The sequence below is a fragment of the Hyla sarda genome, chromosome 6, assembly GCF_029499605.1.
Source record: "Hyla sarda isolate aHylSar1 chromosome 6, aHylSar1.hap1, whole genome shotgun sequence".
NCBI lineage: Eukaryota > Metazoa > Chordata > Amphibia > Anura > Hylidae > Hyla > Hyla sarda.
This window is the reverse complement of record NC_079194.1, coordinates 93,301,350-93,328,411: the sequence shown is the minus strand read 5'-3', so window position 1 is coordinate 93,328,411 and position 27,062 is coordinate 93,301,350. Positions and strand designations below refer to the sequence as shown.

Here is a 27,062-nt window from a genome sequence, read left to right as displayed (position 1 = left end):
TGTGGCTAACCAAAACCGTAAGGGGCATGATAAATGATAAAAAGAAAGCATCTAAAACAAGAAACAAGCAGGTAGTGAAGAGGCATTAAAAATGTATAATGAGAAAAATAAATTGTGTAAAAGACAAACAAAGGCTGCAAAGATTGAAGCAGAGATTATTTGCCACAGAATGTAAAAACCGAAGAATATGTTTCACATTTTTAAACAATAAAAATGTAAAACTGAAAGTATTGTTCCCCTCAGAAAGGGTGGAGGAGGATGTATGATATGATATGAATAGGAATAATCTTTTACATTAAATGTCAACTGTTTAACCAAACAAGAAGTGCAATGCTGCCTTAGGCTGGGTTCACACCATGTTTTTGCAATACAGTTCCCGTATCAGGTTTTTGATTTAAAAAAAAAACGTATTCCTCAAAACCTGACTAAACTATCAAAACGTGCGTACAAATTTGAATCCGTAGACGGTTGAAAACCATGTACGGTTTGAAAAATGATGTCCGGTTGCATCAGTTTTTTAAGAAAAAAATGTATAAGTTTTATCTTTTCATTCCATTATGAATAAAGTTTCACTTGTTTGATTGAAATTCCAAGAAAAGAACCGGATGAAACCGTACGCACATACGGTCCTGTATGGTTCCCATTGACTCCCATGTTAAAAAAAAAAACATATACGTTTCAATATGGTTTTGTAGGCTACGGTTTTGGGTACGGGAAAAATACTAACAAACCATACAGGATGCAAAACGGACACAACCTGATGCATTTTTTGGCATAAGGTTTTCAATGGAGAGTTAATGCATACGGTTTTCCATAATGTTCTGTACGGTTTTCAAATTGAAAACGTATACGGGAACTGTATTGCAAAAACATGGTGTGAACCAAGCCTTAAAAACATTACAATACAAAAATGACCAGGTCCAGATGGCATCAAGCTTGCAGTTCTACAGGAATTGTGTACGGTGATATCTAGAACCTTATTCCCTTTATTTAAAGATTCTATAATGTTAGGGATTCTTCTACAGGACTGACAAATAGCAAATATGAGGTCAATATTCGAACAGAGGTTAAAAAAGGGATCCTGGGTACTATAGGCTTGTGAGTTTAACATCTTTTGTTAGGAAACATTTTGAGCATCTGATCAGCTTCTATCAGAAGGTCAGCTATAGATTTTGAGGCATTTGATACTGTACCACACAAAAGGTTACTACATAAAATGAGGAAGCTCAGAATTGGAGAGTATATTTGTAAATGGTTTGCACCTTGCTCAGTGATAAGGAACAAAGGGTAATTTTTCATGGAACTTATTCTAATTGGGGAACAGTATTGGGTCTTCTTTTTCTCAACATATTTATTAATGACCTTTTAAAAGGATTACAGTAATTTTTTATATTTGCAAATAACACTAAACTGGATAAGGTAGTCGGCACAGAGGAGGATAACATAATATTACTGAGGTATTAGGGGAAGCTGGAGGCTTGGGCACAGGCATGGCAAATTAAGTTTAATGTGGATAAATGTAAGGTTATTCACTTGGGCAAAAGCAATAAGATGAATGACTATGTGCTAAATAGCAAAACAACCAATGAAAAGGACTTAAAGGGTACTCCGCCCCTGGACATCTTATCCCCTATCCAAAGGATAGGGGATAAGATGTCGGATCGCGGGGTTCCCGCCTCTAGGGACCCCGGGATCTCAGCTGCAACACCCCGCTGTCATTACTGCACAGAGCAAACTCACTATGTGCGTACTGACGGGCGATACAGGGGCCGGAGCATCATGATGTCACGGCCCGCCCCCTCAATACAAGTCTATGGGAGGGGCGTGGTGGCCGTCACACCCCCTACCATAGACTTGCATTAAGGGGCGGGCTTTGACACCATGAGGGGTGGAGCCATGATGTCACGATGCTCCGGCCCCAGTATCGCCCATCTGATGTCACGATGCTCCGGCCCCAGTATCGCCCAGAGCAAGCTTGCTTTGTGCAGTAATGAAAGTGGGGTGCTGCAGCCGAGATCCGGGGGTCCCCAGCAGCAGGACCCCCGCGATCAGACATCTCATCCCCTATACTTTGGATAGGGGATAAGATGTCCTGGGGCGGAGTTCCCCTTTAAGGCATAAGTAAACAGTGAACTCAACTTTAGTGACCAGTGCCAAGCAGCTACTGCCAAAGCAAATAGATTCATGGGATGCATTAAAAGAGCCAAGGAGGCTCAAGACAAAACAATAGTTTTGCCTCTATATAAATCACTAGTGAGACCACACTTATACTCCTTTTGAGCAATTGTATATAAAAGGACATGGTTAATTTGGAACGGGCCCAGAGAAGGGTGACCAAGTTACTTAAGCAAATGAGTGGATACCAAGTCAGGCTTGGTTTTTTTGATAGAGATATTTCTAGTCATCGTTTTATACCTGGGCGGGTAAACATGATAAGGGGAAAGACTGTTTCACTATTATCACAGCTGAAGAAACTCTCTGCCACATTATGTTGTGATGTAACTATGTAAAGGGCTAGAAACCATTTTGTCTGGTTAGTTGAATTCAGGATTGGCACTAAATTAATAAAAGAGATGAAGAACAAGAACTTGACAGTGGTCAAGCCATGTTATTCTTTACTTTACCCTACATTAACCCCTTAATGCAGCGAAATACAACTTATCCCCTATCCACAGTAAACTATCCACAAACTGATGCCAGAAAGTTAAACAGAATTGTAAATTACTTATATTTAAAAATCTTAATCCTTACAGTATTTATCAGCTTCATTATACTCCAAAGGAAGTTCTTTTCTTTTTGAATTTCTTTTCTGTCTGACCACAGTGCTCTCTGCTGACACCTCTGTCCATGTCTGGAACTGTCCAAAGTAGGAGAGGTTTGCTATGGGCATTTGCTTCTACTCTGGACAGTTCCTGGCATGGACAGAGGTGTCAGCAGAGAGCACTGTGGTCAGATTGAAAAGAAATTCAAAAAGAAAAGAATTTCATGTGGAGCACACAGCAGCTAAGTACTGGAGGGATTAAGATTTTTAAATATAAGTAATTTACAAATCTGTTTTAACTTTCTGGCACCAGTTGATTTGAAGAAATAAAACTGTTTTCCGCTGGAGTACCCCTTTGTAGTACCATGTAGTAAGAGTCAGTACTCGCTAGAATGTGTGCGTGCGAAAAGATAGAACATGCATTTAAAACCATTCACACACTGCCATCCCGACTTTCCGTTGGATCCATGGCTTTATCAAGGGTTATTGGCACTAGGACACTGTTTAGGCCCTAGTGACCATAAGTTTGGATACTGTCTGCTCGTATGCTATCTGGTTATGAACTTCACGGATGCGAGTACACACATTTACTTCTTCCTACACTAGGTTGAGATCCTTATAGATAATTTATAACTGCAGTGGTGGTATATGTCATGTTTCAGTGTGTCTCAGCTTTAGTATCCTTAGCCAGGAAGCTGACTGCACAGTGTAAAGAATACATGAGGTATATAGATAGCATGCTAATTTTAAATTCACTAAAGAGATACTTTACATGATTATTTTTACACGTACATCAAATTTATTATCTCCCTATTGTCACTAGAAAATTGGTCTCCCTTGTCTGTTAATACAGACGTGTTGTAAATAATTATTGATAGGACCTACTAGTGAATTGTGATCCCCTCGTTGCATCAGAAGTACAGGGTGGGCCATTTATGTGGATACACCTTAATGAAATGGGAATGGTTGGTGATATTAATTTCCTGTTTGTGGCACATTAGTATATGTGAGGGGGGGGGGAAACTTTTCAAGATGGGTGGTGACCATGGCGGCCATTTTGAAGTCGACCATTTTGAATCCAACTTTTGTTTTTTCAATAGGAAGAGGGTCATGTGACACATCAAACTTATTGGGAATTTCACAAGAAAAACAATGATGTGCTTGGTTTTAACGTAATTTTATTATTTCATGAGTTGTTTACAAGTTTCTGACCACTTAAAACATGTATTCAATGTGTTGCCAATTGTGTTGGATTGTCAATGCAACCCTCTTCTCCCACTCTTCACACACTGATAGCAACACCGCAGGAGACATGCTAGCACAGGCTTCCTGTAGTTTCAGGTGCTGCAGAATGGGCAAAACAAAAATTGGAACAGGACCCTCAGTTTACGCAGAAGATTTTGTTCAGTGTTGAGGCAAACTTTTATGTGAATGGGGAAGTTAACAAACAAAACCACCGCTATTGGTCTGACACCAACCCACATTGGATAGATCCCTCTAAGACTGTTAGAATACAAAAATTGAAGGTATTGTGTGGTATATGGGGTACAAAGATAGTGGGGCCATTCTTTTTATAAGTTGTCAGAAACTTGTAAATAACTCATGAAAGTATAAAGTTAAGTTGAAACCAAGCACATCATTGTTTTTCTTGTGAAATTCCCAATAAGTTTGATGTGTCACATGACCCTCTTCCTATTGAAAAAACAAAAGTTGGATTCAAAATGGCCATCTTCAAAATGTCCACCATGGTCACCACCCATCTTGAAAAGTTTCCCCCCTCACATATACTAATGTGCCACAAACAGGAAGTTAATATCACCAACCATTCCCATTTTTTAAGGTGTATTCATATAAATGGCCCACCCTGTATAGAAAGGGCCCAGGGTCCAAGCCTTCTCCATGGTGTTTGATGGCTGCTTTCACACAGTAACTGACACAGAGTTAGCTTTGACAATGACATCTAGACAGAATGTGCATATCAGGGGTATGTCGGAGGTCTGTTTAGTTGCTCTGCAATACAATAGCAGGGACAAATCAATTTTCCTGGCAGCCCTAGGCCTTCATTAGGCCTCATTGGCTGTTGTGACAGATAAACTATTACAATCTGCAGCCTGTACTAGTAGATTGCCACATGAGTTATGTAATTACAAAGTACAATTGGTTGCACACAAAATAAACCCTCATTTGGGTCTATAGGAGAAAAATGTAAAGTGTTATGGCAACTGTATCAACTCTACTATGTAACTTTGGAAAAAGGGAACCTAGGAAGGTATTGTGTTGACTAGAGATGAGCGAATCGAATATGACGAATCTGAATTTGTTACGATTTCCATTAAAAATTTAATTTTATGGCAAACAGGAGGCTCATATTATTGCTTTATCTTTCTTTTACTGACATCCAGCAGCAAGAGAGTTAACAAAGAAAAAATGTTCACAGAGTAGGTATGCAAATGAACTTAGGTAGATAGTCCAATCAGGTGTCAGATAGAGGTTATAAAGGTGAGGTACAGGTGATTCTCTTCCTCTTTCTTGCTGCTCCAGCCAGATAAGTACAAGTGTAATTTTCTCTCAGGTGCATCTAGAATTCTTATATTTAGCATATATATATATATATATATATATATATATATATATATATATATAGTTATATACCATTCATTCATATATGCATACACCGCAAGACCTATAATTTTCATAGGGCTGTAGGTGTATATATATCCTATTCTGTTTTTTTCATTATACAGCCAGTATCTGTCTCCTCATATTCCCCATAGCTTTTGGTGTCTAGCCCCTCACTCTCTTACCTTGTGTTTTATTCAGTATTGCCCCAGTCTGTTTCCCGTTCATTTTGTATTTTCTCAGTACCGAGAGCAGCCGCCTTCCCCTCACGAGCGGCTGCTTCGGTGGTGTCTCGGCAGTCCGAGACATCGAGTCCCCTTACAGCTGGTGATTAGCTGTTACCTCAGACGACGCGTGAATCTCCTCAAGGCGGTCACGCTGTGTCTGCACACACAACTCCGCATTACCGCCTGAACTGACAGGAATCTTGTCAGAGCGCACAGGCAGGAAACTAAATCCCTATCTGTTGAATACAGACTTCCTGCACACTAGCATATATATATATAGTCATATGTATGTGCACACCATATGATATTCTCTGAACCTGGTATAGGATTGGTGCACATATATATATAGGTAGCTGATATATCATTTTATATATATATATATATATATATATATATATGTATGCTTTATTATACATATGCTGTTTTTTCAACATATGTGTGAATTTTGATACAGATATATTTCTGCTGCAGCATTTATGCTTATTGCGTTCTATTGCTTTTTTCTTTCAGTGTATATCTTCTGCACAGTTTCAACACTCTATACACTTTGACAACATGTCTAATAAAGATAATGTTACTGACCTACCCTCAGAAAATCCTGAGGAAAACCAAAAAATTCAGTCTCTAGTAGACAGGTCCATTCAATCGGCAATGCAGACTGCCATGTCATCTATGCAGGAATCCATAACAAAATCGGTGGTTACAGCCTTAACCCAGAACAAACCACAAAATCCTTCCCAGACTTTACCTACTAACCCATCTGACATTTATTGGTCAGCGGAGGATTCTACTTCCCAGATGATGCAGGGGTTAAGGAAATCGGGTAAAGCATCACATAAAAGGCATCACATTCATCATACCGGTCCGTCCCATTCTAAAAAAGTTATTTTAGTGGAGGACCAGGGTGAACATTCCATGCCACCTAATAAGGAAAAGATTATTGTTTGTGATGAGAGATCACTAAAAATACCCTCTGCCCGGGAGGAGTTGATATTGCAACGGGTTGAATTGGCCTCAAAAAGGCAGAAACCAGATTCCTATCGCACCTCGTCCAGTGACTCTTCCTCTGACGAGGAGGCTCCATCGGGAGAGGATGCAGATTCTGAGTATGAGGAGGTGGTTGACACACAGGGAAATACACCCCTTGAAAAGGAGGAATCCACTGACACTCTTATTGATGGATCTGGTGATCCATACTTTGATCCAGGACAAATAAAACACCCTCGCTCAGGGGAATGGGGTCACACATCCTCTTGTTACAACATTTTTGAGTCTTTGGATCCATAAACCTCTAGACAAAAATGACGCCAGTAAATTGAGATCAGAATGTCCGAGACCGTCCCTTCCCAAAAAATTTGCTAATACTCCAGAATTAGATCCTACCCTAGTAAAGTTCCTCTTAAAGTCAGGGAAACATCTGAAGAAGGGAGTTGACAGATCTTATAGATTCTGTCAAGACAAACTTCTAGACCTTTTGGGTCCCTTGGCAAAAATTCTAGATCTAACGGAAGAGGCGGTCTCTTCAAATACCCCCATAGATTTGAATGTACTCAAAGGATGGGCCCAACGAGCCATAGTAATGTTTGGCAATGTTAATACAGCCATTTCTAGTGAAAGGAGAAGGTCGATTTTGATGAAGCTAGATCCCCAACTAATGCATTTGGCCTCATCTCAACCGCCTTTTTCTACTGAAGGCCTCCTCTTCGGTGACTCTTTCATCAAAGAGATTAATAAATATGTATCCCTGTTTACATCACTAGACAAAGCCCAATCCTCACTCAAAAAGGTTTTCCAACCAAAAATTTTTCCAAAAGCTGGGAAACGCAAGGGCCGATTTCCCAGCAGACCTTCTCACGAAAGTCAATTCTCTAGAGGCCCTCCCCGTTCAGAACACTTTACCCATCCAGTCAATACATACCATCAATCTCCATTCTTCCCACAACGAGGCAGACCTTGGAGGGCGAGAGGCCAACGTGGTTTCCCCAGATCAAGACCCTCTTCTGGTAAGTCCCCATCCAAGGTATTTTTCCCAACTTCCCTTAGGAGGAAGGATAATGCATTTTTTCCAAAACTGGAATATGATAACCTCAGATGCGTGGATTCTGAACACCGTACTAGGTTACCAGATAGATTTCACCTTTTTACCGACGCAAAGTCAGGATCCTCAACTGATAACGTTCTCATTAGAGGACCAAAACCTAATATCACTAGAGATCAAAGATCTGTTTTCAAAAGGGGCCATAATACAAGTTCCCTTACAAGCACCAGGTTTCGTGAGCAACCTGTTTCTGGTCAAGAAGAAGGATGGAGGCTTCAGACCAGTAATAAACCTCAAATACCTCAACAATTTCGTGCATTACCACCATTTCAAAATGGAAGGTATTCACCTGTTGAAGGATCTGTTACTACAGGGAGACTGGTTAGTAAAGATAGATCTAAAGGATGCCTATATTTCAATCCACATGCACGAGAATTCCCAACCTTACCTTCAATTCCGGTGGCAAAACAAAAAATGGCAATTCACCAGTCTTTCATTCGGTCTGTCTTCTGCCCCCTGGTGTTTTACAAAATTACTGAAACCAGTAATAGCGACTCTGAGGAGCAGGGGCGTTCGTCTAATAATATATCTAGACGACATTTTGATCATGGCCCAATCATTACAGACCATACATTTACACATCCAATGGACGATATCCCTTTCGACTATTTTGACCCCTTCAAAGGAGGTAGAATTTCTGGGTTTTCTAGTCAATACCCAACTGACCCTTCTGAGTCTTCCAAACAGGAAACTAAAAACAATCAGAATAGAGATTCGCTCAGTTTTGAACAAAAGTCAGGTATCATTGCGAACGATTGCAAGGATTGTTGGTTTATTATCAGCCTCCATTCAGGCGATTTTCCCAGCTCCGCTACACTACAGAGCCCTGCAGCGACTAAAAGCCCAACATCTGAGAGACGGGTTAGGATACTCAGACGAGATATCCCTGACCCCAGATACCAAAGAGGAACTTCTTTGGTGGCTCTCTCATATCCAGATGTGGAACGGGAAGACCATATTCCATCCGCATCCGGATTTAATAATAGAATCAGACGCAAGCAACTCAGGGTGGGGTGCTCGCTGCGGTCCCCTTTCAACAGGAGGGAAATGGTCTCCAAACGAATCTCAATTACATATCAATTGTCTCGAACTCTTGGCAGGATCTTTTGCTCTCAAGAGTTTTGCGAGAGACAGATCCAATTGTTGTATTCTACTGCGTATGGACAATATCTCCGCAGTTCAATACATCAATCGTTTAGGAGGTACCAAATCGAAACCTTTAGCAAACATCGCAAAGGATTTCTGGCATTTTTGCTTGAACAAAAACATTGTATTGAAAGCAGAGTACATCCCAGGTCTATCCAACTCAATCGCGGATTGGTATTCCCGGTATCTAACAGATTCCAGCGATTGGATGTTGAATCAGACAATCTTTGGCCTTTTGAATACCCTCTGGGGCCCCTTTCAGGTGGACCTCTTTGCATCCCGCCTAAACAGACAAATCCCAACATTTTTCAGTTGGCGTCCGGACCCAGAAGCGCTGGGGACGGATGCCCTTCTACAAATCTGGCCGAAAGGAATGCTATATGCCTTCCCTCCATTTACCCTAATATCAAGAGTTCTTCTTCTGACTCGTTATCAAGAATCAACAATGGTTCTGATAACCCCCTATTGGCCATCCCAAACTTGGTTCCCCCAAGCTTTGGAAATGAGCATAGACTACCCATGAATCCTCCCAATATTTCCATCCATTCTATTGGATCCTTCTCAGAACCCTCATCCTCTCGTAACCTCGGGACTTCTATCATTAGTAGCATGGATGATTTCGGGCAATCAGGAATTAGCTCTGAACTTTCGCAGACATCTAGAGACATACTGTCAGAGGCCTGGGCACCAGGAACCAAAACAGCTTACAGATCAGCCTGGAAGCTTTGGTCTAATTGGTGCATGCAAAGGGATTTGGATCCCTTACATGCACCTCTCCCCCACATCCTGAATTTCCTCTCGGACGCATTTTCTTCCGGGAAGGCATGCAGGACCATTAACGTATATCGTTCAGCGATTTCATCTAAACATTTCCCTATAGATTCATTACCTGCTGGAAAACATCCTTTAGTCTGTAAGTTAATGAAGGGCATAAAATTCAAAAGACCTCCAAAACCCAGATATCAATGTACATGGGATGTATCCATCCTTTTAAATTTTATCAATAATTGGGGGATAATGAGAATTTGTCTTTTAAACATCTATCCTACAAACTGACAGTGTTACTATGCTTAATCTCTCTTAAAAGAGTTGCAGATGTCAAAGTCCTGGATATATCCGGTAGACAGTACTTACCTCAAGGAGTCCAATTTTCTATTTTCAGACGGACAAAAACTAACCTACATTCTGTTTTTTATCCTGCTTTTCCTTTTAATCCAAACCTTTGTGTGGTCCAATGTCTAAAATCCTACGAGAACAAGACTCTATCATTTAGAGATCCAGATGCTTCTCAATTACTAATTTTGTATTGCAAACCATTTCAGACGGTCTCCTCTCCTACCTTAGCAAGGTGGGTATGGCAAACCATGGAAATGGCAGGTATTGACATATCCATTTTTGGTGCCCATTCCACCAGAGGTGCTATGGCAACTAAAGTTTTCCAAACCGGTGGATCCCTAACAGATTTAATGCAAACCGCAAACTGGTCTTCAGAATCCACTTTTAAAAACTTCTACTTTAAACCTGAATCTCACATTTCTATGTCTGTTTTATGAATTATTTATGTATTTTATTAGTATTTCTTACGCAGCTTTGAACAAGCATTAATTTGAGCCTCCTGTTTGCCATAAAATTTGAGATTTTCCTACCCTTGGGGACGGAAAATATGGATTTTATTAAAAACAGGAGGCGAATATTATCCCACCCTAATACCCTACCCTTCAAATTCGTTATTTCTGATATATTTTCCCTTCTTTCCTCCAGTTTAATTCTACGATCCTGTTTTCAAGTTTCATGACTGGTTAAAGTCTAAGTTCAGTTCAAGTTATGTTCCGGTTATTACATTTGGACATCAAGAAAGAGGAAGAGAATCACCTGTACCTCACCTTTATAACCTCTATCTGACACCTGATTGGACTATCTACCTAAGTTCATTTGCATACCTACTCTGTGAACATTTTTTCTTTGTTAACTCTCTTGCTGCTGGATGTCAGTAAAAGAAAGATAAAGCAATAATATGAGCCTCCTGTTTTTAATAAAATCCATATTTTCCGTCCCCAAGGGTAGGAAAATCTCAAATTTGCAACAAATATGAATATCACCGCGATTCTATCACGCTAATCGCTTCATTAAACTCCATTTAGTGCAGTCCAGGCTCCAGGGCATCTAAAATGGCGGATCCACATGTGAGGACATGGGGCAAGGAATCCTGGGAAGGCAGGAACAAGGGTAGGCGGGAACCCTGAATCACATGCAGGATGCAGCCTATCAGCAGTCAGTCATTCCTGCGATGTCACAGCCCTATATAATTGGCAGCCATATTCTGGTTAGTCACTTCATCCTTTCATTGCAGAGAGATAGGACAGACAGCGCTTTGTGTGTTGCACAGAAAAGCTTTTTCCAGCAGCGTTTCACCTCCTAGTCAAGTCAGTGTTCTGGTGGACAGAGAGCAGTGCATTTTTCACAAAAATTTTTTTTTACTGTAGCGATTAACCTCCCAGTCACTTTCTACAGCATTGTATTGCAGAGAGGGGCAGAGAGCTGTGTGTTGCCTCATACGTTTGAACAAGCTGGCTCAGCTGGAGAAACCTTAGCAGAGGAGGGAGGAATACATTTTTAGCGCAACTCTGTGTCTTTGTTCCACAACAAATGATCTGCTGGTTATACTAGTCTGTAGATGGTATAATACATACCCAGCAGTCCATTCATAAGAGTCTTTGAGAGAGTGTAATTCTGGATTTAGTACATAGCGACTGTGTGCTGCAGCACTGTTGTGTACTGCTGGTGTTGTGCACAAATATGTTTTTTAAGCATACTGTAGTGCAATGTCCTCCCCTCATAAGTGTATACCACATACCTACATCTAAGTAGTGTACTATTTTGTACCTGTTAATCTGTCAAGGGCCTAGATACTGTGAAAGTCCAGGCAAAAGTAATCACCAGCTGGTGTTTTACACCAATACTTTTTTAAGCGTACTGTAGCGCATTGTCCTCCCCTCATAAGTGCATACCACATGCGTACATCTAAGTAGTGTACTATTTTGTACCTGTTAATCTGTCAAGGGCCTAGATGCTGTGAAAGGCCAGGCAAAAGTAATCAGCGGGTTTTGTTTTACTCCAATACTTTTTAAAGCGTACTGTAGTGCATTTTTCTGCCCTCATAAGTGCATGCCATATACCTACATCTCAGTAGTGTACTATTTTGTACCTGTTAATCTGTCAAGGGTCTAGATACTGTGAAAGGCCAGGCAAAAGTAATCAGCGGGTGGTGTTTTACTCCAATACTTTTTAAAGCATACTGTAGCGCATTTTTCTGCCCTCATAAGTGTATGCCATATACCTACATCTCAGTAGTGTACTATTTTGTACCTGTTAATCTGTCAAGGGTCTAGATACTGTGAAAGGCCAGGCAAAAGTAATCACCGGCTGGTGTTTTAATCAAGTAATTTTTTAAGCGTACTGTAGTACATTTTTCTGCCCTCGTAAGTGCATACCACATACGTACATCTAAGTAGTGTACTATTTTGTACCTGTTAATCTGTCAAGGGTCTAGATACTAAGAAAGGCCAGACAAAAGTAATCACTGGCTGGTGTTTTACTCAAATACTTTTTTAAATGTACTGTAGCGCATTTTTATCCCCTCATAAGTGCATACCACAAACGTACATCTAAATGGTGTACTATTTTGTACCTGTTAAACTCTTAAGGGCCTAGATACAGTGAAAGTCCAGCCAAAAGTACACACCTTCTGCTGTTCTAGACAAATACTGTTTTAAGTGTAGTGAAGCGTATTGTACTCCCCTCATATACGCACTAAGTATGTCAGGCAGAGAAGTGCCAGGACGTGCACAGAGGAGTGGCAGAGGCCTAAATTCATCAGGCGCTGGCAGAGGTAGCAGCAGAGGCCAAAATTCATCAGGCGCAGGCAGAGGTCGCAGCAGAGTAGGGGCGTGTGGCAGCAGGAGTCGCAGCAAGAGGTCTGAGCTCCCGGTGTCAGCTAGTAGTCGTGTCTTGACCAGCAACCCAGCAGCCATGATTGATTGGTTCACTCGGTCATCCACTTAATCCCAAGTGACATCCGACACCCCCAGTCAACAGTCGGTGGGTTCCTCAGAATCAACCCTCAGTTGGCATGGTCCTCTTGCTGCTGCCACCTCCAGGCTCTGTCATTGTTCCACCTTATTGTCTCCTCATGCTGATGCTGCTACCTACAGGCTCTCTTATTGTGCTGCTATATGATCTCCTCATGCTGATGCTGCCACCTCCAGGTTATCTCATTGTGCTGCTCTATGGTCTCCTCATGCTGATGCGGCCACCTCCAGGCTCTCTCATTGTGCTGCTCTATGGTCTCCTCATGCTGATGCTACCACCTACAAGCTCTCTCATTGTGCTGCCATGGATACCTCAAAACATAATTAAGGTGTTGGTCCCCAGTTTCAGAAATTACTCTGCATTAGACCACAAGTAACTATTGAGGATATGCATTAGCTAAAACTTAACTTTTCTTAGGATAAAATATATGGACCCAAAATTTTTGTGAAATCTAACAAAAGGAAAGGTGTGCAAAAAACACCATGCGCCACCTACACCACCAAGTATTGATGCAATGCAAAGATCTCTAAAAGGTGGAAGGGAACAACATGTGGTCCATTGTAACAGGTGGGGGTGAAAACTTCTGTGAGGCACTGCTCTTTCACTACTAATTCCCTTCTTGGCATGTGTTAATTGTCCTTAAAAAGGGCAGCCCCACACAGGAACCTCTCCATATTTCCAACTAAAAACCTTGGGAAATGGTAGTGTTTTTTGGTGGAAATAGGGAGAGGTTCCTGTGTGGGGCTGCCCTTTTTTAGGACAATTAACACATGCCAAGAAGGGAATTAGTAGTGAAAGAGCAGTGCCTCACAGGAGAAGTTTTCACCCCCACCTGTTACAATGGAACATATGTTGTTCCCTTCCACCTTTTTAGGACGAGTAACACTTGCCAATAAGGGAATTAATAGTGCGAGAGTGTTGCCTTACAGGGAAAGTTTTTACCCCCACTTGTTACAATGGACCATACGGTGTTCCCTTCCACCTTTTATAGGTCTTTGCATTGCATGAATACTTGGTGGTGTAGGTGGCACATGGTGTTTTTAGCATACCTTTCCTTTTGTTAATTTCAAAAAAAAAATTTGGGTCCATATATTTTATCCTAAGAATAATGTTAAAGTTAAGTTTTATGTAATGCATATCCTCAGTACTTGTGCACTCCAACACTTTGACAAAAAATAATGTTTTCTTCTGCCTACCTGCCTCAGCTGCTATTCTGATTGTGCCATTTGCCTAATGCCACATATTTGATGCCAAGTTCTCCTTCTTTCACCCACCTTTGTCACCAGTACTGGTATTAACACCCACCACCCCACTCTACCAAAGTGTACCAAATTTCACAGCAGCACCGACGTGTGGAGCTTTAACTATGTCCTTTACGGCCCACTGGGTGAATGTGGTTCCTGCACAGCGACAACAGCAACTTGGACAAGTCACGCCGCTTCCACCTCCATGCTCTCAGGCCGTTGGTCCTGCGATAGTTTGTGACTCCGCCTCCTCATCCTCCACCGTGTCCCATAGTCACCCCAAGGAGAACTCATCTGTCCACGAAAAATGTGGAGAGACTGACCTTTGTGTCAGACCTTTTTTCACCCACCTTCGTCACCAGGTACTGGTATTGGCACCCACCGCACCACTCTGTCACCGGGTCACTTTGTGCACTCCTGATGCTGCTGCTGCCACCTCCAGGCTGTTTAATTCTACCACCATATGTTCTCCTCATGCTGCCCCCACCTCCACGCTATGCCATACAGCCACTATATGTTCTCCTCGTGCTGCCGCCAAGTCCAGGCTTTGCCATTCAGCCACTATATGGTCTCCTCATGCTTCCGCCACCTCCAGGCTGTGCCATTTATCCACTGTATGGTCTCCACAAGCTGCTGCCAAATCCATGCTGTGCCATTCAGCCTTTATATGGTCTCCTCATCTACCGCCAATTCCAGGCTGTGCCATTTAGTCAATATATGTTCTACTCATGCTGCCGCCAACTCCAGGCTGTGCCATTCAACTAATGTATGGTCTCCTCATCTGCCGCCAACTCCAGGTTGTGCCATTCAGCCATTGTTTGTTATACTCATGCTGCCGCCAGCTCCAGGCTGTTCCATTAAGCCACTATATGGTCTCCTCATCTGCCGCCAATTCCAGACTGTGCCATTCAGCCAGTATATGTTCTACCCATGCTGCTGCCAACTTCAGGCTGTGCCGTTCAGCCACTATATGGTCTCCTCATGCTTCCGCCACCTCCAGGCTGTGTCATATGGTTTACTGATGCTGCTGGGCCTGGGACATTACCTAAAAATTGTTATGGTAGCACTAGCTACCATAAATCTTCAATTCAAATCTGAAAATTAATCTTTTAATCTTAGAATTGTGAAACCCTATTGTCTCCTCTTGTTGCCGCAAAATTCCAGGCTGTGTCATTCTGCCAGATTATGGGCTCCTCATGCTGCTGCCACCTCTAGACCTGTCATTGTGCCCCCATGTGACTCCTTGTTAGATTGGATTTTGTGGTCATGCATTATTAGTTCAAAGTAAACACCAGGACATTAAACTTAAGAATCTAATATAAATCTTAAATTTAAAAAAATCTTTGTTTTCAAGATTTAGGCCCTATGGTCGTCGAGGTCATATTATCTGTGGAATCATCAAAATAATCCAATGAAACAATGAACCGTAACTGATTAAATGATAAATTCGCACTTTCATAGTCAGGGGGCGCTGCGAGGCAGGGGCTGGTGCAGGTGGTATCTCGCCTGGTGGAGGACCGCCAGCTCAATGCTCACCAGAATGGGTTATCAAAAAATTTAAATAAATAGAAATTAAATTAAATAAAAATTACACAAAAAATCTGGCACATCCAGACGCTCTGTGGCAGTGATTCTAAGGCTAGGTTCACACTACGGAATTTCCGCCTGCAATTCCGCCTTGAAATTGCCGGCAAAAATCCCACTTGCTAAAATGTATAGTGTAGTGAATGGGTTTCCGTTCACATATTCACGCTTTGGAATTTGTGAAGGAAAATCTGCTTGGAAATTTCCGCCTGAAGAATGGTGTTGCTCATTCTTCAGGCGGAAATACTTGCGGAACACATTGCAATCTATTGGAGACTGCAGTGTCCACGCGCTCCTAGCGCCGACTGATTCACTCGGCGTTGGCCGCACTCAGGATATCCGGGCAAAAATGTTCTGTAGTGTGAACCTAGCCTAATAGCGATCCCTGTAATCTGCATGTCATACTGAAAAACAGTATTATTTCACTAACACAGCACACTCCCTATGGTGTTAGGACAAGGCCAAGTGTTCTACATCCCTATTGAGCTTCTCTGTAGGAAAGAAATAGACGTTTTTAACCCCTTAACTCCTTAAGGACCCAGGGTTTTTCTGTTTTTACATTTTCTTTTTTCCTCCTTACCTTTAGAAAATCATAACTCTTTCAATTTTGCACCTAAAAATCCATATGATGGCTTATTTTTTTGCGCCACCAATTCTACTTTGTAATGACGTCAGTCATTTTACCCAAAAATCTACGGCGAAACGGGAAAAAAAATACGGCGAGGAGGAAAAAACGAAAACACTAAAATAAAATTGGCCTGGTCCTTAAAGGGGTACTCCGGTGGAAAACTTTTTTTTTTTTTTATCAACTGGTGCCAGAAAGTTAAACAGATTTGTAAATTACTTACATTAAAAAATATTAATCCTTAATCCTCTCTGCTGACACCTCTGTCCATGTCAGGAACTGTCCAGAGCAGCACAGGTTTGCTATGGGGATTTCTCCTGCTCTGAACAGTTCCTGATATGGGCATCAGGTGTCAGCAGAGAGCACTGTGGAAAACACAAAAAATATATTTAAAAAAATAAAGATTTTCATCTGTAGCAAACAGCTGCTAAAAAGTACTGGAAGTTTTTTTTTAACTTTCAGGCACCAGTTCATTTAAAAAAAAGAAAAGTTTTCCACCGGAGTACCACCTTCAGCCCCTTACGGACCAGGCATTTTTCGTTTTTTGCACTTTCGTTTTTTCCTCCTTACCTTTAAAAAATCATAACTCTTTCAATTTTGCACCTAAAAATCTGTTTTATGGCATATTTTTTTGCGCCACCAATTCTACTTTGTAATGACATCAGTCATTTTACCCAAAAATCTACGGCGAAACGTAAAAAAAAATCATTGTGCGACAAAATTGAAAAAAAAATGCCATTTTGTAACTTTTGGGGGCTTCCGTTTCTACGTAGTACATTTTTCGTTAAAAATGACACCTTTTCTTTATTCTCTAGGTCCATTCGGTTAAAATGATACCCTACTTGTATAGGTTTGATTTTGTATTACTACTGAAAAAAAATCATAAATACATGCAGGAAAATGTATACGTTTAAAATTGTCATATTTTGAGCCCTATAACTTTTTTATTTCTCCATGTTCAGGGGGCTATGAGGGCTCATTTTTTGCGCCGTGATCTGAAGTTTTTGTCGGTACCATTTTTGCATTGATCGAACTTTTAGATCGCTTTTTATTCATCTTTTCATGATATAAAAAGTGACCAAAAATACACTATTTTGGACTTTGGAATTTTTTTGCGCGTACGCCATTGAACGTGCGGTTTAAAAATCGGTATATTTTTATAACTCGGACATTTCCGCACGCGGCGATACCACATATTTTTATTTTTATTTACACTGTTTTTTTTTTATTCTTGGAAATGCCAGGTGATTCAAACTTTTATTAGGGGAAGGGATAATTGAAAGGCTTAATGATTTTTTTACACTTTTCTTATGCCATATTATAGCCCCCAGGGGGGCTATAACATTGCATGTAATGATCTTTACCACTGATTGATGAATCTCCATAGGAGTGTTTTTGGCGATTGAATGCTCAAACCTGGATCTCAGGCTTGAAGCATTCATTCGGCGATCGGACAGCACAGGAGAAGGTAAGAGACCTTCCTCCTGAAGTACAGCTGTTCAGGATGCCGCGGTTATACCGCCGCGATCCCGAACAGCTCCCTGAGCTAACCGGCACATTTTACTTTCACTTTTAGCCGCTTAGCTCAGCTTTGAGCACGCGGCTAAAGGGTTAATAGGGTGCGGCACCGCGATCAGTGCCGCGCGCTATTAGCGGTGGGTCCCGCCGTGATATGATTCAGGGTTACCATGTAACCCCACGTTATATCACTGGAGCGGGACTAGGGGCGTAAGTTTACACCCTTGGTCCTTAACAGGTTAAGGTCAAAATGGGCTTGGTCCTTAAGGGGTTAATAGTGATTCAAACCACATTTTTCGGAAAAATCGGCGAATCGGCCAAATCAAATTTTCAGAAATCTCTGCTTGCTTGCTTTGTTGTTGTTATTTTCTATTTGATTAATCTGCAAACTTTGAAATGCTTTTCATCATAAACAACTTCATGAAGTTGTTCTCGTATACAATTTTTTTGTTTAAAACAAAGTTCCTTTTTTATCATTTGCACGTTCCTGCTAGCAACTGGAGGTTTCTCATCGCATGTCTGGGCCTCTATGGGAAGCTGTTTCAAAGTCATATTGATTAATAGATAAGTGGCGGCAGGATTATACCAACCATTACAAATTTAGTAGTTTAGGGCAGAATTAAAAATAACACCAGCAGGCATGCATAATGTTGGCAGACCTTAACAAGTCTATATTCTACCTAAATGCACTTACCTCTGCAGTACTGTGACAAGCTGGGAGTATTATAAATCACTTATCATTTTCTCGTTTGGTATAAAGCACGCTGAGCAGCACACTGCCAGCCATTATTACATCATTATTTGCTTTAAAAAACAAAGAAAGTTTGAGTCTGCCTTGCACTGCCAGGAAACCAGAGTGCATTCCTCTTTTCATTATTAATTTGTCATTTATATTTTAAAACCACAAAGATCAATAGTATTTTAATTCTTTGGCAAAAGAAAACACAACACATCTTTAAAGAAGATAACTGAAAGTTGGAGTAGGTGAAGTTTCATAAATATTAGATAGTAGAACTCCACTATTAGTATATGTCTTTATAAAGACAGCCGGGGCCAGGCATTACAAAGTATATATGTATAACTTAACCCCTTATGGACCCATTTGGGCCTTAAAGGGGTACTCGATATCTTATCCCCTATCCAAAGGATAGGGCTCATTTTTCACTCTGTGACTGATGATGGGCGATACAGGGGTCAGGGTATCATGACGTCACAGCCCGCCCCCTTGAGACTTCACACCCCACCCCCTCAATATAAGCCCATGGGATTGGGCGTGACAGCCGCCACTCCCCCTCCCCTGGACTTGATCACAGGGGTTCACAGCGGCAGGACCCCCGGATAGGGGATAAGATGTGAAGGGGTGGAGTATCCCTTTAAAGGGGTCATCCAGGAATAAAAAAAAACAGAGCTCTTTTCTTTCAAAGACTGCACCCTGTCTGTTTCCAGTTTGGGTGTGGTATTACAACTTGGCTCCATTCACTTCTATTGAACTGGGTGGCAGAACCACACCCAACTTGGAGACAGACAGGGCATGGTGTTTGTAAGAAATTATCTGTTTTTCAATTCCTGGATAACCCCTTTAATCCCTTGGGGACCAAGCCGATTTTGACCTGAAGGACCAGGTGAATTTTCATTTTTGCACTTTAGTTTTTTCCTCCGCCCTTTCTAAAAATCATAACGCTTTAAATTTTGCTCCTACAGACACATATATTGGCTTTTTTTTTGCATCACCAATTGTAATTTGTAATGACCACTTATTTCATAACATATTCTGCTGCAAAATAAATTAAAAAAACTTATTTGTGGGGTGAAATAGAAGAAAAACAATTTTGTAACTTTTAGGGTCTTCCGTTTCTACGCAGTAAAAATTACACCTTATCTTTATTCCGTAGGTCCATACGGTTACAAGGATACCCAATTTATGTAGGTTTTATTTTATTTTAATATGTTAAAAAAATTATAGCTACATGCACCAAAATTAGTATGTTTAAAATTGTCATCTTCTGACCCCTATAAATTTTGAATTTTTCTTCATACAGAGCTATTTGAGGGCAAATTTTTTTGTGTTGTGGTTTGTAGTTTTTTATAGGTACCAGTTTTGTTTTGATGGGACTTTTTAATCACTTTTTATAAATTTTTTATTTGGTATATAACGTGACCAAAAATGCACAATTTTGGACTTTGGTATTTTTTTTACATGTATGCCATCGACCGTGCGGTTTAGCTAACCTTATATTTTAATATGATACATTTTTTATTTTATTATTTTGTTTAAAAAATGGGAAAAGGGGGCAAAATTTTAACTTTTATTAGGAAGGGGTTAATTCACTTTGATAAACTTTTTTAACATGCAATCTTTTGATTGCATATACTGATCAATACTATGCCATAACATAACATTTGTCACGATGCCGGCTGGCAGGAGGTGGATCCTCTGTGCCAGAGAGGGATTGGCGTGGACCGTGCTAGTGGACCGGTTCTAAGTCACTACTGGTTTTCACCAGAGCCCGCCGCAAAGCGGGATGGACTTGCTGCGGCGGTAGTGACCAGGTCGTATCCACTAGCAACGGCTCAACCTCTCTGGCTGCTGAAGATAGGCGCGGTACAAGGGAGTAGACAGAAGCAAGGTCGGACGTAGCAGAAGGTCGGGGGCAGGCGGCAAGGTTCGTAGTCAGGGTGGATAGCAGAAGTACTGGTACACAGGCTTTTGGACACACAAAACGCTTTCACTGGCACAAGGCAACAAGATCCGGCAAGGGAGTGCATGGGAGGAGGTCAGATAAAGGCAGGGAGCAGATGGAAGCCAATTAAGCTAATTGGGCCAGGCACCAATCATTGGTGCACTGGCCCTTTAAGTCTCAGGGAGCTGGCGCGCGCGCGCCCTAGAGAGCGGAGCCGCGCGCGCCAGCACATGACAGCAGGGGACGGGAACGGGTAAGTGACCTGGGATGCGATTCGCGAGCGGGCGCGTCCCGCTGTGCGAATCGCATCCCCAACGGCCATGACAGTGCAGCGCTCCCGGTCAGCGGGACTGACCGGGGAGCTGCAGGGAGAAAGACGCGGTGAGCGCTCCAGGGAGGAGCGGGGACCCGGAGCGCTAGGCGTAACAGTACCCCCCCCTTAGGTCTCCCCTTTTTTTTGTCCGGTGATTGCCTCCCCTGGGATGAGGACACCGGGAAGGAATGGATGGTTTCCTCAATGGCAGGCAGTACAGCAGGAGTGGGAATGGGGAGGGAGGGCAGAGGGCGAGGCCTGGCACGGGGCAGTGTGACACCAGGACGAGGGCCATGAGGAGGCACCGAGGCTTGCCTGAGTGGACTGGGAGGGGGGGAGAGGCATTTTCTGTGGCAGGCAGAGTCCCTAACGACCTTAGGGGGACCGGATACAGGAGGAACCACAGGGTCACGGCAGGGAGTACTGGGAACCGGTTTAAGGCAGTCCTTGGAACAAGAGGGACCCCAACTCTTGATCTCCCCAGTGGACCAGTCCAGGGTTGGGGAATGGTGTAGAAGCCAGGGTAGTCCAAGGAGAATTTCGGAAGTGCAATTGGGAAGGACCAAAAATTCAATTTTCTCGTGATGAGGTCCGATGCACATTAGGAGGGGCTCCGTGCGGTAACGCACGGTGCAATCCAACCTGGCTCCGTTGACCGCGGAAATGTGGAGTGGCTTGACAAGACGGGTCACCGGAATGCGGAATTTATTCACCAAGGACTCCCGAATAAAATTCCCAGAGGCACCAGAATCCAGGCAGGCCACGGCTGAGAGGGAAGAGCTGGCTGAAGTAGAAATCCGTACAGGCACCGTGAGACGTGGAGAAGCCGACTTAGCATCAAGAGACGCCACACCCACGAGAGCTGGGTGCGAGCGTGCGTTTCCCAGACGTGGAGGACGGATAGGGCAATCCACCAAAAAATGTTCGGTACTGGCACAGTACAGACAAAGATTCTCTTCCTTACGGCGATTCCTCTCTTCCAGGGTCAGGCGAGACCGATCCACTTGCATGGCTTCCTCGGCGGGAGGCCTAGGCGCAGATTGCAGTGGAGACTGTGGGAGAGGTGTCCAGAGATCTAAGTCTTTTTCCTGGCGGAGCTCTTGATGTCTCTCAGAAAAACGCATGTCAATGCGAGTGGCTAGATGAATGAGTTCATGCAGGTTAGCAGGAGTTTCTCGTGCGGCCAGAACATCTTTAATGTTGCTGGATAGGCCTTTTTTAAAGGTCGCGCAGAGGGCCTCATTATTCCAGGATAGTTCAGAAGCAAGAGTACGGAATTGTATGGCGTACTCGCCAACGGAAGAATTACCCTGGACCAGGTTCAGCAGGGCAGTCTCAGCAGAAGAGGCTCGGGCAGGTTCCTCAAAGACACTTCGAATTTCCGAGAAGAAGGAGTGTACAGAGGCAGTGAAGGGGTCATTGCGGTCCCAGAGCGGTGTGGCCCATGACAGGGCTTTTCCAGACAGAAGGCTGACTACGAAAGCCACCTTAGACCTTTCAGTAGGAAACTGATCCGACATCATCTCCAAATGCAGGGAACATTGCGAAAGAAAGCCACGGCAAAACTTAGAGTCCCCATTAAATTTGTCCGGCAAGGACAGGCGGAGGCTAGGAGTGGCCACTCGCTGCGGAAGAGGTGCAGGAGCTGGCGGAGGAGATGGTTGCTGCTGCTGTAGCTGAGACTGAATCTGCTGTAGCTGCGACTGGAGTTGCTGAGTCATGGTGGTCAAGTACGACAGCTGGTGATCTTGTTGGGCAATCTGTCGGGCTTGCTGGGCGACCAGTGTGGGGAGGTCGGCGACAACAGGCAGAGGAACTTCAGCGGGATCCATGGCCGGATCTACTGTCACGATGCCGGCTGGCAGGAGGTGGATCCTCTGTGCCAGAGAGGGATTGGCGTGGACCGTGCTAGTGGACCGGTTCTAAGTCACTACTGGTTTTCACCAGAGCCCGCCGCAAAGCGGGATGGACTTGCTGCGGCGGTAGTGACCAGGTCGTATCCACTAGCAACGGCTCAACCTCTCTGGCTGCTGAAGATAGGCGCGGTACAAGGGAGTAGACAGAAGCAAGGTCGGACGTAGCAGAAGGTCGGGGGCAGGCGGCAAGGTTCGTAGTCAGGGTGTATAGCAGAAGTACTGGTACACAGGCTTTTGGACACACAAAACGCTTTCACTGGCACAAGGCAACAAGATCCGGCAAGGGAGTGCATGGGAGGAGGTCAGATAAAGGCAGGGAGCAGATGGAAGCCAATTAAGCTAATTGGGCCAGGCACCAATCATTGGTGCACTGGCCCTTTAAGTCTCAGGGAGCTGGCGCGCGCGCGCCCTAGAGAGCGGAGCCGCGCGCGCCAGCACATGACAGCAGGGGACGGGAACGGGTAAGTGACCTGGGATGCGATTCGCGAGCGGGCGCGTCCCGCTGTGCGAATCGCATCCCCAACGGCCATGACAGTGCAGCGCTCCCGGTCAGCGGGACTGACCGGGGAGCTGCAGGGAGAAAGACGCCGTGAGCGCTCCGGGGAGGAGCGGGGACCCGGAGCGCTAGGCGTAACAACATTGATCCATTTTATCAGTACTCTGCTGCTCCAGCCTGCTATGCAGGCTGGGAGCAGCTGAAGACTGATCATATGGCGAAGAGGCAGGTAAGGGCCCTCCTGCCATCCTCTCAGCTGATTGGAACATCAGGGTTTTACAGTGATTGTCTCGATCCGCTCCGTTGAGCTGCCGGGACACTTTTACAGCAGTCAGAACCCGCCAGGTTTGAACCGTGCTCAGCTCATGAGCCTGTTTGTTACGCCGAGCGCTCCGGGTCCCCGCTCCTCCCCGGAGCGCTCGCAGCATTCTCCTGTTCGCAGCGCCCCGGTCAGATCCGCTGACCGGGAGCTCTGCGATAATGTCCCTAGCTGGGATGTGATCCGCGATGCGGGACGCGCCCACTCGCGATTCGCATCCCGGCCCGCTTACCAGACTCATTCCCCGTCTGTTCTGTCCCTAGGGCGCGCGCGCCGGCTCTCTGCGATTTAAAGGGCCTGTGCGCCACTGATTGGCGCCTGGTTCTAATTAGTGTGTTCACCTGTGCACTTCCCTATATATCTCACTTCCCCTTCCCTTCCTTGCCGGATCTTCTTGCCATTGTGCCAGTGAAAGCGTTCCTTGTGTGTCCCAAGCCAGTGTTCCAGACCTCTTGCCGTTGCCCCTGACTACGATCCTTGCTGCCTGCCCTGACCTTCTGCTACGTCCGACCTTGCTCTTGCCTAATCCCTTGTACCGCGCCTATCTCAGCAGTCAGAGAGGTTGAGCCATTGCCGGTGGATACGACCTGGTTGCTACCGCCGCCGCAAGACCATCCCGCTTTGCGGCGGGCTCTGGTGAATACCAGTAGCAACTTAGAACCGGTCCTCCGGCACGGTCCACGCCAATCCCTCTCTGACCCAGAGGATCCACCTCCAGCCTGCCGAACCCTGACACTGCTTGAAACCCTGGTAACGGGACCAGGGTGTACATGTACGCCCTTGAAGGGGTATTCCAGTAAAAAAAAAAAATAATATATTTCATATCAACTGGCTCCGGAAAGTTAAACAAATTTGTAAATTACTTAATAAATATACTGAATATACTTAATAAATTTACTGAATAAAAAATCTTAATCCTTCGAGTACTTAACAGCTGCTGAAGTTGAGTTGTTCTTTTCTGTCTGACAACAGTGGTCTCTGCTGACACCTCTGTTTGTCTCAGGAACTATCCAGACCAGGAGAGGTTTGCTATGGGGATTTGTTCCTACTCTGGATAGTTTCTGAGACAGACAAAGGTGTCAGCAGAGAGCACTGTGGTCAGACAGAAAAGAACACATCAACTTCAGCAGCTCAGTACTGGAAGGATTAAGTACTGGCAGTACTGGAAGGATTAAGATTTTTTTAATAGAAGTAATTTACAAAACTGTTCAACTTTCTTGAGCCAGTTGATATGAAAAAAAATGTTTTTTTTACTGGACCTTTAAGTACTGGACGCAAGGGCGTACCTATACGCCCTTCATCCCCAACAGATTAAGGACACAGCTAATTTTATATTTACATTTTCTTTTTTCCTCCTAGCCTTCTAAGATGCATAGCTCTTTTATATTTCCATTCATAGGCTTGTTTTTTGCGAGACCAATGATATTTTATAATAACATCATTTGTTTTACCATAAAATTTATGGTAAAACCCCCAAAATATTAATTTTGTAAGGAAATTAAAAAGAGAACCACAGTTTGACAAATTTCGGAGGGTTTCGTTTTCACGCTGTGCACTTTAAAGAGTACCTCTCATGATCTTGTTAAATTTTATAATCCTTCCAGTTTACTGCCCCCTTCACGATAAACCACCCTCTGCCTTTATACCATACAGGGGAGAACGTCCTCCCTCACTCTGCTACACACAGCCCAGAGCAGTTCAGTGTGAGATGAGCTATGATTGGATAAGGCCCCAGCACTCCAGACTGCATTTACTGATTTTGGACTTCTGCCAGGCCAGCAGGAGTCCAAAGTCTGTGCAAGAGATAGGGAGCATTTGGTGGAGCTCCACAACTGGGGTGTGATCAAAATTGCGCACTACAAGACTTTCCTATATCGGAAATGTGCTCTGGACAAGTAGGGAGACACCTAGTGGCAGTTTTTTTTAAGCACAAATAAAACAGAAAACCATTTTTTTGTTTTTTAAACAAAGGACATGAGAAAGATTTTTTTTTTATTTACCATAAGAGTGCAATATCAAAAATTTGTTTTAATGAGAGTGCCAATTTAAGGTAAAAATGACATGTTTCCTTTATTATGTGGGGCAATACAATTAGAATTAAACCTATGTTTACATGCTTTTTTATTATTGTACTGCTTCTGAAAAAAAAACTACTTTTTTTTTATTTTGCCGCTCACTGTTTATGCCGCTCACTGTATGGGATCATTAACAAAGTATTTTGATAGTTTTGACATTTATGTATGTGGCAATATCAAATATGTTTATTCATTCTTTTTATTTTTTTTAATTTTTTTTTAGGCTTTTTAGTGTTCAAAAGGAAAAAGGGCTATTTACATTTTTTGGGGGAGGGGCTTTTTCACATTTCATTTTTTTTACACTTTTAATGTCCCCATAGGTGATTATATATAGCAATCATTAGATTGTTAAACTGTTCAGTGCTATGCACATGCATAGCACTGTTCAGTATTATTGGCAATCTTCTTCTCTAGTCTGCTCGATATCACACAAGAGAATAAGACCCTAGGATGACGGTCGGAGCAGGTGAGGGGAACTTCGTCTGCTATTTTTACGCATGTGGCAATACCAAATATGTTTGTTATTTTTTTTAATTTTTTTGCAGTTTTTGGGGTGATCACTGATGTCCACCATTACTGGCAGGTTAGTGCATGAAGAAAGTGCAGCTCCTGTGCTCGCTTCATGTATAGAATGTAAATGTATGTCCTGGTGCATTAAGTACCAGCGCACCAGAATGTACATTTAAGTCCATTGTCCTTAAGGGGTTAAGGGGCATTTAATAAGAATAATGGGCCTTGCAAAAAACACAATGCACTCTTGCTACCAGGTCATACCACGACAAGGTGACGCTTTGCTTGTTCTCAATCTCCCTTATTTTCTAAAGTTGCAGTCTTTTGGGAGGAGAAGAGGGGTTGCGCACCACCCAGCCATGCATTTGTAGACGATGAGAAATGTAATACTTGACTGAACATCATATTGTCATCTCCCCCTAACAAGTCAACCACTTTTAATGCATATTTATGTTAAACACAGGTAGAAATACTATGTTTGTTTAAACTTAGAAAATACAGGTAACTTTTCCTAAAATTAGTATTCCACATTCACTCTCAATGCTTTCAATGCATATTTATTTTACAGCCAGCTACAAATACTATGGCCCTGATTTACTATTGTAAACCTGTTTTGTCAGGTTGTGTGCCAAAATTTGGTTCAATGCGCCACAAATTGTGTCTGCACCAGAATTTGTGTCAGAATTTGTACCATTAATTAAAAAAAACACGACCAACCCTCTATTTTACTTATAAAACACGAGAGGGGGTGTGACCAAAGGGGAAAGGGGTGTGGTCACCAAAAGGGGCATGTCCTGTCAACCCCAAAGCTCAGAGTAGTTGTTAAAATAAAGCAACGCGT

General features: G+C 43.1%; 1 protein-coding gene across 11 annotated transcripts in view; it reads left to right on the top strand.

Moving 5' to 3' along the window:
- Positions 1–27,062, top strand: part of CFAP20DC (CFAP20 domain containing) — a 512,401-nt gene that overhangs the window by 326,932 nt on the left and 158,407 nt on the right. Inside the window, exons 14-15 of one of the 11 annotated variants that reach the window (XR_008844939.1) lie at positions 6,118–7,610; positions 10,613–10,854. The exons of the other annotated variants lie outside the window; for them this stretch is intronic. The gene's annotated coding sequence lies outside the window, so the exon portion shown is untranslated. Of the gene's footprint in view, positions 1–6,117; positions 7,611–10,612; positions 10,855–27,062 lie in introns of those variants that run through there. 11 annotated transcript variants of the gene reach the window in all.